We start from the raw sequence: 5,732 nt of genomic DNA on the forward strand, positions 1-5,732 counted from the left end.
TTCTTTTGTTGTTACTGTAGCTGAAAAGACCCACTTTGCTTGCACTTCATTTCCATTTTTTTCCATGATAACATTCCATACTACATGAAATGTCCCCACTTCCTTATGTGCATAAGAAATCGACGTACGTTTAAAGGTAGACAAACTTTTCATGATTTTGATCGCAGATTGGTGGTCCAGTATCGTATGACGTGTCAGTGGGTAAGTGTCGCGGCTACAAACACAAATGTTCGAGGTTCGGCGCCCTTTCTGTCCTAAGATTACGTCTGGACGTCTGGGAAAATACCATCCTGAAATGTGATTACGTCCCTCCTCCCCGCCCTCCACCCCTCCCCCCCCCCCCACCCTCGCCCCCACGATCTCTTATAAAGAAGAGGTTGAGAGAATTTAAAGGTAAGTAGAGCACAAGATAAAATCGTCACGAACAGGGTTACACGTACTAAACCACTGATCTGTGAACCAATTTTCGAGTTGTTATTCATTGTCCTATTTTATTTATTCATATAGTCTTTGGTAAGTCTCAGAAACCAGCCACAGCAATTCCTCTGACATGACTTCCCTTTTCATCTCTGTTGTTTGCTATATTCAGGTGAATAATCAATCTTTATATGACATGCGATACACTTAAACGTGTGCCAGTCGGTATAATTTTTCCCATTTGATTCCTAGGCCCTATCAGATTATAGAATTAAGGTCAGCGTTGCAGTTACCTTCTTTGAAAATCATAGACGGGCAGGGGCACAAACCTGAAAAAAAGCAAAAAAAAAAAACTGTAGTCCTATCTTCGTATGACGACAGATAACGTACCTCGTAGCACGACTGCGCATGCTGAACTCTGTTGGAATGTATTTCGTCACTCGTATGAATAGACCACCACAGTTACGGCATAGTTTTCGTTTCTTATATATATTCGGAATCTCTAGGTTCCGAGAAATGTTGGTTTCAGAAGACTCAGTCTGATGTTCACTTCGATAGCCTTCTGGTAATGATATTTCACCTTACTTTACAAGTCACTGGATAGCACTCTACCTCCTCAAATTCTTTGTAGGTAGTTGTTGATGTATGGAATGTGAATATGCTATACTGCAGATGAAATTGTTTGAAGAAAAAAATATCAACACGGAACTTCTTTTTCTTAAGAGGAATTTCCTTGGAAGTTATCTGAGTTGTGTGTATGAATATAAACACCAGTTTAAAGAAACTCATGTATCATTAATTAATATATAACTCTTCACAAATAAATATTAAATTCTGGTGTATAATCATAGGCGTACAAGAGCAAAATGGTCGATAACATCGTTCTACACTCGAAGACCCACGTGTTAGTCAACAGCCACAAAATGCTTTTTAATTTACAAAATGGTTCACCCGCACGACTAATTTTCTCTTCATAGATATTAAATATGGAAAAGAATGCATGCGTTTTTTGCCTTAAAAACAGTGGTCTCTTTTCTGTCTTATTTCCACTTTTTCTTTTGCTTTCAGTGCTTGTAGTACCATTAACAAAATAGGGCTACATCACTAAAAAGAAGCTCAACAGAATCAGGATATTTGACCACAGAATTAACCATTTTGGAAAAGGTACTACGTAACTGAAAATACTGACAAATACATATTGGTTCGTTAAGAGCAAGAAAAAGACACAGAAACATAAATTCAAGAGTGACGATGTTGCTTACGTATAGTATTGGGTTGATGCGTAAATTCGTAGCGTTTTTCCATAAGATTGATAAACACAACAGATACACGTAACAGAGACTTTAGTCATCAATAATACATTCTCGCCGGCCGCGGTGGTCTCGCGGTTCTAGGCGCGCAGTCCGGAACCGCGCGACTGCTACGGTCGCAGGTTCGAATCCTGCCTCGGGCATGGATGTGTGTGATGTCCTTAGGTTAGTTAGGTTTAAGTAGTTCTAAGTTCTAGGGGACTGATGACCACAGCTGTTAAGTCCCATAGTGCTCAGAGCCATTTGAACCATTTGAACCAATACATTCTCCTTCACTTCTTACACGACCGGGAGAGCGGTGTACTGACCCCACGCCCCTCCTATCCGCATCCTCTTCTGAGGATGACACAGCGGGTGGATGGTCCCGATGGGCCACTTGTGGCCTGTAGACGGAGTGGTTCTTTTTTTTTTTCACTACTTACAACAGTCTATCACCGCTGGGGTAACTTTCGATTCTGCGACTGTAGAAGTCCTGTGGTCTTGAGGTAAAGATCTCCTCGAGCCATGTTCGGAAAGCATTTTCATCCGGAAATTAAGTTCCTTGAAGGTTTTTCGATATAGAGCGGAAAAGGTGAAAGACTGAGAGTGTAAGGTTAGGTGAATAAGGTAGGTCGGAAAGACTTCCCAACCAAACTCCTTTGTAGTGTTTTTTGTCAGTCTAGTAGAAAGCGGGCGGGCGTTATCGCGGAGTAGCATCTCTTCAAGCTGTCATCCTGGTCGTTGATCTTGGACTGCGTCTGCAAGACGCCTCAGTTGTTGGCAGTAAATGTCAGCAGTGATGGGTACACCTCGGGGAAGCAATACGTAGTACATCACACCGTCACTGTTCCACAAGATGCATAACATTATCTTTTTTCGATGCGTGCAGGTTTTTGTACAACGAGTTGCTCCTTTGTTTGGGGTCAAGAATTCCTTTCTTTTCCGTATTTTAGCATAAAGACCCCATTTCTCGTCACCGGTAACGATACAGGACAGGAATGGTCGGTGTTGTTCAGAAGCCAATTCATGACGAGCGAACTGAAATGCACATACGGCCATCAGCTAATTTATGTGATTTTGCCTTAAAGCATGCGATACTCATGCACCCGATTTTTGAACCTTCCTCATTCATCAAAATGTCGAACGATGGTGGAATGATGACAGTTCATCTCATCTGCCATTTCTCGAATACTCTGACGTGGATCATTGCGGATTAATACGTTTAAACGATCTTCTTCGAACCATAAGGCCTTCCCGCACATGCAGAATCGCTACTGTCAAAACAATCCTGATTAAAACGAGAAATACATTTTCTTGCCGTGCTCTGTCCAATGGCATTATCCCCATAGACGGTGAAAATGTTTCTAGTTGTCACCCCTCTTTTGAACTAAAATATCGGAAATGTTCCGATTTCTCCACCCGGCACTCCATTTTCTGGGGTGTACAGCTCCATTCACTATCTCAAAATGACAATATGTAAATCCAGATAGCAACAGTAAACTACAAGAAAAAATCGATAAATAAACTCAGTTCAACACGGAATACCAACATGCAAAACAAAAATACAACGAACTTATGCACCAACCTAATAGTCCACTTACTGCAGGCTGTTTCTGAAATGAATGTAAAGAGTGAGAAGGTAGTAGAATAGGTCATAACAAGCAACTTTCGAACAGCAACCCATGTCCAGCATGTGTTTGGCAGTAGGCGTCATTTACCAGCGTCGCGCCCCGCCAGGTAGGTAGGCACACAGCTCGCCATCCGAGCCGACGTGGTAGCAGGTATTCCGGGCGGGACAAAACCAGGGTGTTCCTTACAGCATTTGTTGGGATACGAAAGCGTCGCGTTTGGCAGTGCTTATGCCAGTTTGATACGATGTCGCACAGAGGGCGACACCTGTGCACACTACAGAGTCCATTTAGCCCTGCGTCAGTGTGTCGACAAACGAGGATACACTTTTGTTTGGTACTGTGTGAAGCGGACTGGTAATGGAGCTATTTCTTGGAAGGAAAGGGTAGACATGAACTATGCTTACGGGGAGCGGATGGAAATGCTCTGGCTGCTCAAAGCTTGTACGTCCAGTGGTTTCCCAATCGTCGTGTGCCACATCCACGCACTTTCGTCGCCATCCATAGGTCCCTATGAGATACAGGTGAGTTGTCCATTGACAAGGTGTCGTAATGGCGCAAGTGCACTTTAGACCTACATCGAAAACCGATGCTTTTATTTTACGATGTAGGTGCGAAAGCCAAACGGACGCGGTCGTCAACGCAAAGTGCGTACATCAGAGTTTGGAGAGCGGGCGTTAGCAATGCTGCAAAACACACCCTGTACAAGCCCGCGGAATGTTTCTCGAGAAGTGGGTGTATGCCATTCCACTTTCTGGAGTGTGTGGAATGAAGATGATTTGCATCGCTACCGCTTTAAGAAAGTTCAAGCCCTTAACTCAGAACATTTTGCGCATGACATTGACATCTGCCAGTGGTTTTTGCAGAAGTGTGCCATTCAACCTTATTTCCCACACTGTATTTTTTTCTGATGAGGCATCATTCACAAGGGAATGCGTGTTCAGCAGCCACAGTGAACATGTGTTAGCACGTGCAAATCTGCACCCTATCTTCGTTCCTGATCACCAAGAGCGCTTCGTCGTAAGTGTTTAAGCTGGTTTGGTAGGCGATAATCTGACCGGTCCATACATGCTTCGCTAACGGCTGAACACAAACAGATATATAACCCTCTTAAAGGAAACACTTCCAGAGTTATTGGAACACGTCCCATCAACTTGCGGCAGCGTCTGTGGTACCAACGCTCATATGCGCACTTCACTCATGCGGTATGAAATCATTTGAATGAGACCTTTGGAGAGAACTGGATAGGATACTGTGGGCCAGCGGATAGCCTGCACGTTCCCCCCGGCCTGATGCCCGATGACTTTTTCGTCTGGGAACACATGAAACCTGTTGTTTACGAAGCACCTATCGACACGGATGATGAGCTGATAGCGTGAGTTATGGCAGTATCTGAAGCCATTCCCTCTTTGTCTGGACTGTTTGAACGGGAACGGCAACCACTCAGGCGTTGTTGCACATTAGGGCCGGCCGAAGTGGCCGTGCGGTTAAAGGCGCTGCAGTCTGGAACCACAAGACCGCTACGGTCGCAGGTTCGAATCCTGCCTCGGGCATGGATGTTTGTGATGTTCTTAGGTTAGTTAGGTTTAACTAGTTCTAAGTTCTAGGGGACTAATGACCTCAGCAGTTGAGTCCCATAGTGCTCAGAGCCATTTTTGCACATTAGGCATTCAAGTAATAGGGCGTAATTTCGAGCAGTGTTTGTAAGTGTTTGCAAATAAAGGCCGTGAAACGTCAACACCACCTCTCTTTTACCTTGATGTCACACATAAATTGAAAAAGTTGCCCTGCAGACCTGCTACTATGTCGACTCTGATGGTGGGGCGTTTGACTATCTTCCCGGCCGCACGCGACGCTATTAAATGGCGCCTAGCGCCGAATGCTATGGGGTGCGGACATGGGCTATTATGTAGAAGTTGCTTGTTATGACCCACTCTACAGGTCTCTCATTTTTTATATTCGTTTTAGAAACAACCTGTACTGGGTGAGTCACTAACTATATCCAAAACTATGATAGGAGCTGAAAAGTTTGTGGGACAAAAGTTTCATGGAACAACGAGGGCCATAATATGACGTTGGTTTCTAGTTGCTAGGTGGGGTCGCTTCAGAGATATGAAGGTCAACTTTGCTTTTTTAAATGGGATGCTATAGTTTGGTACTTATTTTATGATATCGACTATCGAGATGAATCCAATGATGTGTAACAGTAAGGTCTTTGGATGTCAACGAAGGTCGCAAAGGCGGCATGAACGTCCATTTACAGAAGGTGTTCGAAGTGATGGCCATTGGTATCAATGCAGTGCTGCAATCTTCTTGTCATGGATTGAGTAGTATTCCAAATCACATCGGCACGTATCGAAGCACATGCTCTGACAGTTTTCACTCGCTTATCTTCATG

Source organism: Schistocerca serialis, chromosome 1 (assembly GCF_023864345.2).
Source record: "Schistocerca serialis cubense isolate TAMUIC-IGC-003099 chromosome 1, iqSchSeri2.2, whole genome shotgun sequence".
Taxonomy (NCBI): Eukaryota; Metazoa; Arthropoda; class Insecta; order Orthoptera; family Acrididae; genus Schistocerca; species Schistocerca serialis.